The 15,076-nt window shown below is 39.9% G+C and overlaps 1 protein-coding gene across 12 annotated transcripts in view; it reads left to right on the plus strand.

Moving 5' to 3' along the window:
• SPAG17 (sperm associated antigen 17) overlaps window positions 1-15,076 on the plus strand; it is a 287,582-nt gene that overhangs the window by 51,307 nt on the left and 221,199 nt on the right. The window lies entirely within an intron of this gene.

A 15,076-nucleotide genomic window follows, 5' to 3' on the forward strand; every position in this document is an offset into this window, starting at 1 on the left:
TGCCTGGGCTCTATCTGGACTGCATTTCATTGGGTTTATTTACGATGGACAGTACTGTGAATTTTATAGTATGAACTCTTGCTACACTGCTTTCATCATCAAGGCAAACTTATTCTTTGCTGCTAGAGTCAAATAACACACCTTCTATCTTTTGTTATGATGATCCAAAGTGTGTGCTCCAGTTGAAACATTATGTGGTACCTGGATTTAAAATAGTGGAAGTTTTCTTCTGAGATGGCTGTAGAAATCCATCTCCAATTCTCAGGCCTGGTATCAATTAGCCCCCCTCCCCCCAAAGGAGTCTTTCTTCTTCAGAGATGCTCAGTAAAAATCAGACATGATAACAGGCCAGTTTTGACATATAATCTGGACAGGCATTTTGACTTGGATGGGAATAGCACAACGTTACAAATCCAGAGTTAAGTTAAAAAGCCAGTCCACTCAAATGTATGCTTTGATTCTTGATTGCATAAATTTTTCTCAGCGATACCCATTTTACAAGTAGCTCTGTCACACTTTTCCCTGTGGACCTTTTGGGCAACAAGCCTCCCATGCGCACTCATATACCCTTTGCTGAATGGTTCTGGAAGAAAAGGCAGGACAAGGTGGAGCGCCATGGAGATTAGACCTTGGGTGCACCCAAAACTCATTCACATCAGTTGCTGCAACAGAAGTGGATACAGAACGTGAAACAAACTTGGGCTCCTGGTCAGCAATGGCCAAGGTCAGATAGCACACCTGAGGAAAGGGGCACATTTCCAGTCTCTGTCCCTCCACACTAGGACCTGTTCGGTGTCTCACTCCAGATGGATTGAAAAGGCACCATTAGTGCCTACGGGGCTCCACATGCTGAGTGTTGGCCATGCAGCAGACCTGAAAGCCACAGTCTTACGGAGCCTCTGGACTTCTGAGTTACGTTTAGACAGCCTGCTCATGAGTCTGCTTAAAGTCCTGCACGTTCTGTAGCAGCTGGGACACCTGTCACAGGTGCACCTGGGGAGCCTGTTTACGACACCTTATGTTGCTTTCTCAAAAGGAGCTCTGCAGTGAGAAGGAAAATAGAATTGAACAGAATTGCTCCTGCTGCACGGGAAATTCATCGAGTTCTTCTTCCTTTTAGATCTTCATTTTGAAGGGAGAACTCAAAATAGATATCATAAAGGCCATGCACTTAAATTCTCACCTTTACTTCTAATTCTAGGATATTCTCTTTGACCTTAAATCAGAGCCATAGCCATTCTTATTTTAAATACAGTTCTGACCAATTTGGCCTTCTGATTTCTTAGCCTGCGGTCAATTAGGAGCAGAAAATTAAAGTGAGACCTCACTACAGTGGAGTTTATCCATGAGCAGTAAAAGAATATCAGAACCACATTACATATTTCCAGTAACGACTCAAACTGTCTGGGCTAGCAAGGAACACATTCCTAAGTGATTTGCTCAAGTTTTCACTTGGATGGCTTGGTGTTGTGTACACACAGCTTTATTTTGAAATTGTGTAATTTCCCATAAAACCCTAGAATTTCATCTAACCATGGTATTGTATATATGAGAGAGTCTTTCTTTATAAGCCACAGTGCTTTGAAAATCTGCTCAGATTTGTGCTAATATAATTCCACAGAGACATAGTTAGAGCCCATGTGTTCATTCACCTTTTCTTTTTGAAAATCGTGTTTTTGTCTAGCAGGAAATATTCCAAGGACGCGTGTAGGAATGAGCTGAGAATGTTCTCCTTTGTGTCCACGCTCAGAAGTGTTAGCTATTACTGCTCCTGTTCTTATTATATAATGATGATGATGACGATGATCCCATCCACTGGCATTGCTTATAAGCATCATTTCCAAAACGATAAGTTTTATAGGAAAAGTATCCTGTTTGTCCGATTGGGGATGTGGACATACATGAAAATGAGTATGCAAATAGTTCCTGCATTACATAGTGTCCAGTTTTATCAAATATTAGCAAATGCGTTCTTGTTAAGTTCAGATACTTCTGCCAGGCATTAGCTAGACTACGTGGGGAAAATGCATATGAATGTAAATATTATAAAGATTCTAACCTCAAGAAGTTTAATATCTGCCTAAATTGTATGTATTAACCTGACAGATAGTAGGTACCCGCTCAATGAATATTTGTTGGATGAGTTAATTATACAATACAGAACTTAATCGATGAAATTCATGAGGGACAAGTGAAGTGGTACAGGGATTCAGAGGTCTGGCCAAGGAACAGGGGCAGCTAGAGAAGTTTATGGAGAAGGTGTCATTGGGCAGGGAAAGAAAAGGGGACTGATAATTTTGATATCTTAAATTTATTATCTCAATTTAGCCACATCAAAATTCTAAAAGGAAATATAGATATTCCCACATTACATGTGGTAGCAGAGGCTCAGAGAAAGCAAGAAGTTTCCTAACTAGAAAATTGGAAAATGTGTATTTACACATAGTTCTGCCTGATAAATAGTCACAGGTTTCTCCCCTTTACCCCCAAACCTTTTCCTAGGCTAAGAGATGTGTGTCCATGGCTGGAAGATGCTGGCTTTCAGATGTAGGAGAGGGTGCTCTAAGAAAAGGGAATGCCCGAGCAAAGGCACAGCAGTAGGAAAACGTGGAGTGTGAACTAAACCCATGGCTGCATGGTACAATGTGCACTAAATAGAATGGGTCTCAATGTTTTAGCATTCTTAGGATTCTAAAAGTATAAATCTCTGAGAAAGCATTTCAAACACTGTAAAAAGTACATGCTTTAGATTCATGACTGAACTTGTTTATTTGCTAAATATTCACAAATATTTTTCTGTGTGTGTATGTTTTATGGCCCCATTAAAGAACTTGATCTATCCATTTTCAGATATACTCAATGCCGACCAAAAGAAAAAAAGGAAAATATTATGGGTCATTCAAAGCCAACTGAAATGTTTCCTAAATCTGTTTGTATCAAAATGCAAAGATTCCCCAATTTGTGATTAAATTTGGTATATAGTAAGTGAACATTGTTACAAGATAGAATGTAAAAATTTCAGGTCTTTACTATGTGGCTTTGATAAAATTAGAAAGAAAAAGGTGGTTGTTTATCCAGCTTATCTGAAGTCAGGGCCAATAGCCTTAAAAGTTTTAAACTCCACTCCGTGTTTTTCTTCATTTTATCGCAGTGCTCAGCCTGCCTCCCCAACTAGACGTGAGCTTTGCTCTGCGTGTGGGCTTTGGTGGGTGTGTGCCTGTCTGTGATTTATTCAGAAAGGGTGCGCTCACTTACCACCCCTCCTCCTCGCACAAAAATAAGCTGCTAAAACAGAACTTTGATGCTTCAGTTAGTGTTTTAGTTTCCATGCCATGGATTGGCTTAAACAATGGGGATTTATTAGCTTATGGTTTTGAGGCTAAAAGGAAGTCCACATAAAGGCATCTTCAAGGCGGTGCTTTCTCCCTGAAGAGGCAGTGTTCTGGTGTTGTGAGGCTGGCCGCCAGCAGGCCTTGGGCCTCAGTTTGTCACATGACAGGCACATGTGGGGCCTCCTGATCCCCCCTCCCTCCCAGGTTTCGTTGATGTTCAGCGTCTGCTGTTCCTTCTGTGGCTTTCTTTCTATATATATTTGAATCTCATTTTGCTTTTAGAGGCCTCCAGTTACAGGGTTAAGAATCAGGTGGGCCACACCTTAATTGACGAAATCTCATCAATCTGTCCTGTTTACAATGGGTTCATACTCACAGGAATGGATTAGATTTAAGAACATGGTTTGTGGGGTACTTCCAGCTTCAAACCACCATAGTTGATGACTCAATTATTCAAAAACAGTCAATTCTCAAAGTTTCCATGCCACAAAGAACTTGGACAAGCCTTAGGAAGTTGTGATATGGTACAATTTTACCAATAGAAATAATTATTAATTTTCTTCTTTACTCCTATCAGTTAAAAAAAAAAAGAGCTTACTTTTTAAAACTGAAATGCTTTAATTAAAATATTTCTATGGGCCTTTTTATTGTTTCTGGGAGAAAAATAAATGTGGAAAGATTTTTCCAACACTAGAATGAGAGTAATGGACAAAATGCAGTTAATAAGATATAGGATCACATGTTATACCTTCAGATCTAATCAGTTTTCACTGCATTTTTAAGGCATTTTGCCTAGTGCATTGGATTAGTGTCTCCAGATGTAATGGTTCCTATTTCCTGGGTGTATAGACGTGTTTCTCAAGTCTGCATGCATTCATAATAATTTGCAAATAAAGAACACAGACTTACTATAATCTGGTTGCCACTCTTTTCCAGATTCTCAAAATGAAACTCATTTCTTAGACAGTGCCTCAGATTCCATAGAATCGTAAGCCCTTATGTGGAGGTGGCCCTTGTCAAAATGAAAAATGGAAAACTCATGCTTCAGAGATAGGAACAAATAATATGTGAAAACATTTAAAAGGTTTGAAGTTATTAAAATGGCAGATCTACTGGGAACAGAAAAGCAGTATGTCATGGAAGAAATGAAGGAAAAGAGAGACAGGAAGCATTCTTTGGCCTTTTCAATCTTGCATTTTAAAACAAAACAAAAAAATTCTGGAAGAATTGGAAAGTAGCCAACCTAATGCCGTTATTTCATAGAGCTTAGGGACACATCAGGAAATTACAGGCCAGTTAGTTTAACGTCACTTGTAGGGAAAGTATTAAAAACTTCTGCAGGAGATCAAGTAAAAGGATGCTTAGAAAAGCACAGCTTGATTAAGGCAAGCCTGGCCAGCGTGGTTTTCAGAAAGGGAAGGTCATGTCTTAGGAACTTGTTGAAATTCTTTGAAGCTATTATGGCCAGTACAGTCTTCAAAGAACACAGCAAGGCCCAGAATCTGTATATCTTTTCTATTCCACACCAGTCCTTCAGGGATGCCTACATAATATTGCCCACATCAGAGCTTTGGCACTCCAGGCTTAGAAACCACTGTCAAAATAGCAAGAAGAAAATAACCTCCAATGGTACATTTTTAAAGCTGGAACCAATTAATACAACCTGATATTTATAAATGTAAAATAATGAGTCTTGGAACAAAACTTAAGAATATAGAGCTGTAACAAAGTACTACATTGGGACTATAAAAACAACCCAGGAGTTTCTGCACTAAAATCTGGGCTTTGAGGCACTTTTCACCTGAAGAGGGGAAGGCAAGAAGAAATCACACTGCCAGAAGTGGTTGGAGAGTAAGGGGTAATGGAGAGTTGCAAACAAACAAATGTTGTCAAGATGAGGAAAAAAGAGGAGTCAAAAAGTGTTAACAACCCTTAGCCTCCTAGGTTCTGGAGAAGGCCAGAGCAGTGCTGTAGAGAAAGCCAAGTCTAGACTAGTCATTGAAGGGTTAGAGGGTCAGGGTGGCTTTAGAAGGAATGGGGCTCTCCTGAGTGTGAATATTTTTGCTTCTCAGATAGGAGACCTGGAAAAGCATAGGTTCGAAACAGAAAAGCTAAATCATTCTCCAGCTTTTCCCACCCAAGGACAGGCATCTGGGTAGGTCCAAGTGGCAAGAGGTCAGCAGCCCAGGGAGAAGGAAAAGACACTGGGGAGGCATGGTATCAGATGGGAGGGAGCTTGAGATTCAGGACACATGCACCAAGGAGCTGTGGGAGAACTGGTGGACAAGGCAGGAATATAGGCAAGGACTCCAGGCCATGGGTACTGGTGAAGGACCAGACAAAACTGAAGCAAGATGCAGCTAGTGAATGGCCATCACTTCTTCTCCAGACCCTAGCTGGGATGGGTCCTGGAGTCTCTCGAAAAGTCCAACCACTACGACTGGAAGAATGCTGGAGAAGAAATCAGGCACACTAGCCTTCTATTCCTGTGTCTAAGACTGAATAACCCACACTTAGATATGATAGTAATAGCATTTACCATTACTGAACCCTTAGCTTATACCAAATATTATGTGCTAGGTGCTTTATAGATATTAGCTCATAGACTGTTGTTCAACAGTCAACTCCCTCCCAGGAGATTTTTCTTTACAAATGCTGAAAGCAGAGCTCAGACAGGCTAACTTGTTGATTCCAAAGACTATGTTCCTTCCACTGCCATTGTACATAACCTTCGGATAAAAAACAGTTTGAGTTCTGGAAGTGGTTGTCGTGGCTTAACATTTCTTGATTACAAGCTACTGTTAGTCATTTAGAATTAAGCCTTAAGCCTCTCGGTAGTCCGTGATAAGTAATATTGCTTCTTCTACTTCTCAGGTGAAAACGACAAAGCCATGTCTGCAGATGGTGAGGGTGCCAAACAATTGTAGTTGGGTTTTTTAAGGCATTTTAATGGCTGCCTTCTGCCCAACTGTTTAGGACAACAGGAATTTTTAATTCCAATGGTTGAGATTTATATGGTTACAGGTGACAGGGTCATTTCTTTGGGGGAGGGGAAGGGAATAATGGGGAAAGAGAGGGAAGTTAATACATATTCATCATAGATGAAGACAAGGAAAGAAAAGACACCTGTGTGAGATCCTATGCCACTTACTGAAGGCTAAATTTATCTCCAGGGGGCCTGACGCTAGTTTGGGTGGGACATATACCTAGTGGTTAGATGTACAGAATCAAACCAGAGCACCTTGGACTCATAATCTTGGACAAATTCCTAATCCTACATACCCCAGTTTTCCCCTTTGTAAAATCAGTCGGGGTAATTGATAGTATCTACCCCACAAAGCTGTCGTGATGGTTACATGAGATAGTGAATATAAAATACATACCAGAGTACCTCGTATGAAATAAGTGCCCATTAAAGTTTAGCTTATTATTTTTTTAAATTTCTACTCACAGTCATAGTGTATGTTGGAGTTTTGTACATTAGGGAGTATGAAGTTACTCCAAATACTCTAAAAGTAGGTTTCTCACTAGTGGAACGTGACTGAAAGATAAGCTAAAGGCTAAAGGGGATTGGGGCTGTTCCAGGGTACACATCCTCATGGCCAGGAAGGGGACTAGCCTGCATTCTTCTTTGATAGGCCATGCTAGGGATGTATCAAAGGAATGAAGAGCATTCATTCATTTAAATAAACATGATAATCTCACATTTATGTGAAGAGGGCTTTCGCAATCACTCTGTCATTAAGTCTTCACAACTTCACATAAACTAGTATTATCTCTACATGTGGATGGAGAGATGGAGACCCAGGTCTCACCTTCATATAAGCTAGTGTTATCTGTGCGTGTGAACGGAGAGATGGAGATCCAGGTCCCGCCTTCATATAAGCTAGTGTCATCTCTGCATGTGGATGGAGAGACGGAGACCCAGGTCCCGCCTTCATATAAGCTAATATTATCTCTGCATGTGGATGGAGAGACAGAGACCCAGACCCCGCCTTCACATAAGCTGGTGTCATCTCTGCATGTGGATGGAGAGAAGGAGATCCAGATCCCACCTTCACATAAGCTGGTGTTATCTCTGCATGTGGATGGAGAGAAGGAGACCCAGGTCCCACCTTCACATAAGCTGGTGTTATCTCTGCATGTGGATGGAGAGATGGAGACCCAGATCCCGCCTTCACATAAGCTAGTGTCATCTCTGCATGTGGATGGAGAGAAGGAGATCCAGGTCCCACCTTCACATAAGCTAGTGTCATCTCTGCATGTGGATGGAGAGACGGAGACCCAGATCCCGCCTTCACATAAGCTAATATTATCTCTGCATGTGGATGGAGAGACAGAGACCCAGGTCCCACCTTCACATAAGCTAGTGTCATCTCTGCATGTGGATGGAGAGAAGGAGATCCAGGTCCCACCTTCACATAAGCTGGTGTTATCTCTGCATGTGGATGGAGAGACGGAGACCCAGGTCCCACCTTCATATAAGCTAGTGTCATCTCTGCATGTGGATGGAGAGACGGAGACCCAGGTCCCACCTTCATATAAACTAGTGTCATCTCTGCATGTGGATGGAGAGATGGAGACCCAGATCCCGCCTTCACATAAGCTAGTGTCATCTCTGCATGTGGATGGAGAGAAGGAGATCCAGGTCCCACCTTCACATAAGCTAGTGTCATCTCTGCATGTGGATGGAGAGACGGAGACCCAGATCCCGCCTTCACATAAGCTGGTGTTATCTCTGCATGTGGATGGAGAGATGGAGACCCAGATCCCGCCTTCATATAAGCTAGTGTCATCTCTGCATGTGGATGGAGAGACGGAGACCCAGACCCCGCCTTCACATAAGCTGGTGTCATCTCTGCATGTGGATGGAGAGAAGGAGATTCAGGTCCCACCTTCACATAAGCTGGTGTTATCTCTGCATGTGGATGGAGAGATGGAGACCTAGGTCCCGCCTGAGCTGAATCTGTGTCAGTGCTCCTACCAGTCAGCGTCCTTAGCACTGCACAAAAGGGAGGGCTCATTCAGTAAAACGTTCCTGTTCATTTATTCATTTCTCACAAAATAGTTTTAGATGGTTTATGGGTAAAAAAAATTATTTCATTAGATGCATATTTATTCTATAGTGCTTTAGATAAAACTAAATGTACAAAGTTAACTTGTAATTTCCTCAACTTGATGTCGTAGGATAGGGCTAATTCTTTTTTAAAACTTGATTTACTGACATTCTACAGAAAGAAAAATTGGATTCATTGCAAAAACAGATGATACACAACTTTGATTGAATCATGAAGTGATACTCGAATGACTGAGGTGTAGGAAATACTTCATTTTCGTGTGCTCCTCAAACATTTGAGCACCCATTATGTACCACATCTATGGTTGGGTTTATCTTGGTAAGTAAAACAGATGCTATTCCCTGCCCTCAAGCTGTTTGCATCTGAGGGCGGAGGCAGACATGAAGCAAAAATCAACAAGCAAACCAATACATTCATGATTGTGAATTAGGGTAGTTGCTTTGAGTCAGAGAGGAAAAATACTTTAGGCTGAGTGTTTGCAGATGAACTGAAGAGAAGAAAAAGACCCAACTGAAAAAGAGTGGGGGAAGATATAGAGGCAGAGGAAACAGCATCCCTAAAGATTCTGAAGCAGAAAAGATCTCGGTGTGATCGAGGAATGAAAAAGGCCGTTGTGCCCGGACTATGAAGAAGAGAGAGCTGTTTTGAGAGGAGAGAGCCAGAAAGGGAAGCAGGCAGAGGGTCTGCAGGAGTAGGTGTGTCCTTATTAAGGAGGTTTGCATTTTTACACTGTAAGGAATCGGAAGCCATTAAGGCTTTTTAAGAGTAGAGTGACATGATTTGAGTTCTTTTTAAAAGCATTATTTTTGCTGCTGAGTGGAGAATAAATTGGGCTAAGAACAGGAGGCAAACAGGGGTGAGAAGAGATCAGATAAGAAGCTGCTGGGATATCCAAGTGAAGTTGGGGGGAAAGCACAATTTAAGGCGTATTTAGAAGGAAGAAATGGCATATTGGAGCTGGATGTGAGGGAGGAGGGGGAAGGAGGTATCAGGAACAACTGCAACATTTCTGGCTTTAGAAACTAAAGGAAAATATCTTTTGATATAGAGAAAATTAGAGGAAGACTAAATTTAGAGGAAATTTTAAAGTACTGTTTGGGATAGGTTAAATTTGATATGTGTGAGAGACAATTAATAGATGTCAATCAGGGAGTCAGACTTTTAGTGTCTTTTTTCATTTTTTTAATCCTTATGTGTCTAGCTCAGGGCTGGTACACAATAGGTATTGAACAAACGTTTATTGTCTGAAAGAATTAACTTGTCATTACCAATGAGAATTACTGGCAAAGATGCCAATTCTTGTTGACAATAACTCGTACAATAGTACTCTCTTGGGTACTAACAGTTTGGCCCTTCCATTTCCCCTTTTTTTTCACATCCATATCCTATATAGTGTTTTTCAAATGGTAGGTCACAACCCAGGGATTCACAAATAAATTTAGTTGGTTTCAACTGTGTGTGTATTTTTATGGTTTATGATACAAATATTTTTTCCTATAAATACAGGTTAAAGAAATTTGAAAACACTGCCCTACAACCCTCTAAACCTGTTTTGTATTATCTTCCTTCTGCATTTTCCTCTCTCTCAGGATTTAGTAATACTCATCCCAGCTCTTTCCTCACTCAGCACACATTCACTTAGTTCTTGTCATACTCTGTGTAATGGGTACAAGATTGGAGATGTGATCTGTGCTCTCAGGAGCTCACAGTCTATAATTTTGTGAACAACGTATTTGTGCCCTGCTATTTTTTTATATTTCAATACCTTGTAGCAAGTCTGATGTACAAAACTATTTGTTTAAGACCCATCTGCAATTGAGTCTGTTTTTCATTGAGCTCTATGGCTGACCTTGCTTATTTCTTACAACTTTCAGCAAAAGGATAACCGTCCCCAGATAGGGTATACTGGAAAGAGAAGGGAGAGAAGGGCAGAACATTTACCAAAAAAAGTCAGAGATGCAACAAATATATAGAAGACCTTATATTCTTAGAGGGAGAGAAAGTATAGCTGGAATTGGAGTATGGTAACAATTTTCATGCTTTTTCAGGTTTTTAATGTAACTTCTATTTCTGGAATTCTCTTTCCTTATTCTTTGCTTATAAGTAACGGAGAAAGAAGTACCAAACTAGAGGCTGGAAGAACTTATTATGGAAATCCATTTATATTTATTTAAAACTTACTGTGCATTTAGACACCCAATCAAAATATATTGAATGAATGAATTTCAGGCATTTATTATACATTGAAATCCATTCATTCTTCTGTTTCACGAACTTGACTAGATAAAAAAATCAAACCTTAGTAAGTACCATGATCATGGAAATAGCTAAAATATGATCTATATATTGCTCGTGAAATATATAAATTTATAATTACAAGTTAGGTAGTTTGAGTCTTAGGAAACCAAGCGTACGAAAATTCTTACCTGGAAACACTGACATTGCTCAGTAAACCCATGCCTCTAAAATGTCATATTTTCGTGCCATGCTCATTTGGATTACGATGCTCATAATGTTTTGAAATTCATAGAATTTTGATAGTGAACTAGGCCAACAGGTTCCCTGCAGAGCCACTACATACCAAACACTTAAAAATTAACAAGTTTATCATTATCCTAATTAGCCCTTATCAAGAATTTATATGAACGAGGCTAACTCTTTCTGGGCTTTCTCACTTATCAGGAAATCTTTAATTAGCTTTTTCTCTTTACTAGAAGTCACATGTAATTTTAAAATACCCTTTCAATAGGATAAAATATCCTACTGACCTCTGTTGCTGCAGAGGCAGAGTCTGATAACATGTGCCACAGTTATAGGCTACCACTTTATGACAAGGGGCCTCTCAGTGCATGCTCAAAGACTGGTTTCAGGAATAGCACGGAGAAGAAAAAGCGTAGGCACTATCTGGATTTAATGCAAGGAGCCAATATATTACTTTTTGTAACTAATAAAATTTCAAGGACTGACAGCAAATTTCTGATTTGCTTTTCCCCTAGTAAAATGTCTGCTTTGGATTATGCAGAAAGCATTGTTCTTCCTGCTAACTTGTTTCAATTCCCCATGCAAAACCATCCACAGAACATTGTCAGGGGTTCCTATACTCATTTCAGGACTCTTCAGTCATCGGAGGAATATAAACATAGACATATTTATTCACATGCATAGATATATTCTTTTTTTGGAAAAAAGGAAAATTTATTGGTTAGGTTCATGTATGATACTTACCCTTTCTGAAAGCAGAGATGAGTATTAGTCATTGGATGGGGAAAAGGGGCTTTTTGTCTTACCTTAGACCAGCATCTTGTTTTATGTCTGCAGCCTGCCCTGTGTGTAGGTGGAGCAGGCAATTGTCATGCGATGTGATTCAAGAAGTGCTGGGAGTTCTGCCTGTCCAAAAAGAGCCCCCACACCCGCCTGTTGAGTTCAGGCTTAGTGCCCACAAAACCCTGGTCTAAATGAAACTACAATTTCAGAATGTTAATGCATTATACCAAGTATATCAGCATGCATTTACTCATCAGAGATAAGAGTTGGATCCTGAGGGAATGTACGTTTATACAAGGAGAGTGGGAGACAGGAGTTAGGAAGGTCAGCAGATCGGGGTAATGATTCACGTCACTGGAAGCAATTTCTGCCTAACCACGAGTTCGTTTGCTGAAACTAAACCTTCTACATTAATATTCATTCATTCAGCCAGTTAGTGTTTTTAATCATTATTTTCTGGAACAGAATGTTTTCTCAACGCAATGCTCTTTGCTGGGACCCTTATAGAATGTAAGAATCATAATAACAACTACTCACATGTTGTTTGTTACCACCTTGTGAGCAGACTTAATAAGCATTACTATTCTCCTGTAGCAGATAAGGTAAAGTCTCAAAGAAGTTAAGTGACTTGCCCGCCAGCTGCTCCTAATAATGGCAGAAACCATTATTATTATTATTATTGAACCCCATGATCTGACTCCACATCTAAGGTTCACTCTGTTATTTCATGTTCTCAAGACCTCATCTGTACTTTTAGGGAGCTGACAATTGACTTTAACCTACTTAAAATTATTCGTCAAAGGAAAAGCACAAGCTTGAGGAATTTTCTATGGTATGACTGAGGATGTGTTTCCCTTTGTCTTGAAGTTTCTAGAAGCACTGTGCTAAGCACAGGCTTCAGCCCACATAAACATGGCCTCAGAAATTTGAACCAGATATTACTGTTCCTATACATCACTCCTGAGGCAAACAAACAAACAAACAAACAAAAAATCTCACATTTTGACTACTGACCACTCCTCACAAAGTTGTAAAATACAGCAATAAACAAAATTAGACATGGAAAATTAAAATGTAAATTGTTAGAAATTAATTTAGTATATTCTCTAGAAGCACTTCTAGTTCATGGGACTTAGGAGTATTTTGAGAGCAGGTGAAGAGTATGGGTGAAACCTAATCAGCCACTATGAAATGACAGTGAAATCTAAGATTTCTATTTCTACATTACCCTATAACTGAACACACACGCTCCGTTCCTTTAGCTGATGAGCTGCAGTTTTGTAGTAACTCTAGTTTTATCTCGTTTGGCCACTGTAACACTTGATTCACTTTATATAAAGCTCAATCCCATTTGGCCACTATAACACTTGATTCACTTTATACTTTCCTCAACAAGTGCAAAGTGAACTGAATGAAATAAAATTTGGACTTGTATGTTTCCATTTATCAGCCAAATAACCCTGTTCAAATGCCATCTCTTTTATGAAATCTTTGATTCCCCTAGGCAGCACTAATCTTACTATTTTATATTCTAATTGTTTGTTTTTATCTGCATCCCCCTACTTTGCCATGAATGATCAAGGATCAGAGGCCATGTGTTATTCATCACTATAAACCCCGCACTCAGGCCAGAAATTCCCAAGCTTTTTTGATCGCACATCCTATCACTTAAAAAAAAATTTGAGCATTTACCTTATGCACATTATGTATGTATATACAAATATATTACATACATCATAGAAAATCCTCAAAAACAAAAAAGGATGAAATAAATACAATTAGGAGTTTTAATATTTTTCTCTTCCTGGTGTACATAGTCTTGACCACATCCAGGGGTGCATTTTGGAGACCAGACCCACTGATTCCAGCACATTGGTGGAACACAATGTCTCTGGACTGGGCAAAAGAATGAAAGAGACCTCTTCTATACCCACAGCCTCTGGCGCATTAAACACTTCCCATGAGACCATTTTCTAAATTAGTGAACTAGGGTCATCTGCTTCCCCAGCCCTCGAGCCCAGCTTGGCAAGAGAAGAACTGGCTGGATGTCAGCCCCACTCACCACTCCGCAGGTGCCTTTATGGGCTCCAACCCACACAACGTTTGTGAAGGCTCTAGTAACATCGCCTCATCTGTGTAATGTGTGTGCTAAAAACTCTCATTCTGCACATGTGTTATTGGTTGTTTACATGTGCCAATCACAAGGTTGATTCTAGTGTTCAACCTGTTTCCAATCTAGACGAAAACAGAAATGTAAATGAGCAATTCTAATGCCGTAGATACGTTTTAAAAGATGCCATGGGTACACAGAGCGATGCCTGCATCTTTCCAAAGTTTTGAGGGAAGGCTTTTTAGGAAAATGGCCAGATGAGGAATTTGAGATGTAAAGAGGAGGAGGAGGACGAGGAGGAATTCCAGGCAAGGGAATCAGCCCATGCAAAATTAGTGAGGCCTGAGACAGCAACGGGACAACAGATAGTGGGTACTCCTGAAGTGTAAGGAGGGAAAACGGAGGGAGGAGGATTTAGGAGCAAGGCTGGACATGGGTTAAGGCCAGGTCGTCAAGGGCCCTGATGTCCCCTGCTAAGGAGTGTCCCCTTCGTTCTTCAGGTCTGGGAAGCCGGAGCAGGAGAGTGGTATGATGGGTGGAAATATTAAAACCAGTTTATGGGAAGAATTCTGTGGTAGGGGAGAGAGGTGCCACAGTGAAAAGAAACCTAATTGCTGTATAGCATTTATATATATATGTATATTATATATATATAATTTATTGGCTATTTTACTATAAAAGCAATACACATTAACTGTAGAAAATTTGGAAAATGTAAAAAAAGCCTAGCCTGTGGAGTAGGATAGAAGGGAGGTGCTCAAGAAGTAGCTGTGGAGTATTACACCACTCAGAGGTACATACTGCTACTTTTTACAAAATAGGAATTACATATAGTTTGTATCATATCCTTTCACTTATGATATTATGATATTAGCATTTTTCTAAATCCATGCTGTATCCAAATAATAGAAAGCATGTTTCTATTCAATAATTTATTTAACCATGCCCCCTTTGGCTAAATTTAAAGTGTTTGACAATAGTTATGATCCTCACTGATTCCTTATGAAAAATTTCAAGAAGTGAAATTCCAGGGTCAAAAGTCTACAAATCTTTTTAAAACTCTTTTGATGCATATTCTCAAAATGCATCTGAGAAAGTTTGTGCCAGTGTCCATTCCTAGGAATGGTTCCAACTCAACTGTACATTCTTCAGGGTTGTCTTTTTTATCTTGGTCAATTTGATAAGCAAAAATGTAAGGTTAGACATTTAATAATGTCTTATTGGCTATGTTTTGTGAGCATGGAATTTATTAAAGGAAAATGATTATGTAATTTCATTTTCAGGCTTCTTGA

The sequence above is a fragment of the Tamandua tetradactyla genome, chromosome 11, assembly GCF_023851605.1.
Source record: "Tamandua tetradactyla isolate mTamTet1 chromosome 11, mTamTet1.pri, whole genome shotgun sequence".
Classification (NCBI taxonomy): domain Eukaryota; kingdom Metazoa; phylum Chordata; class Mammalia; order Pilosa; family Myrmecophagidae; genus Tamandua; species Tamandua tetradactyla.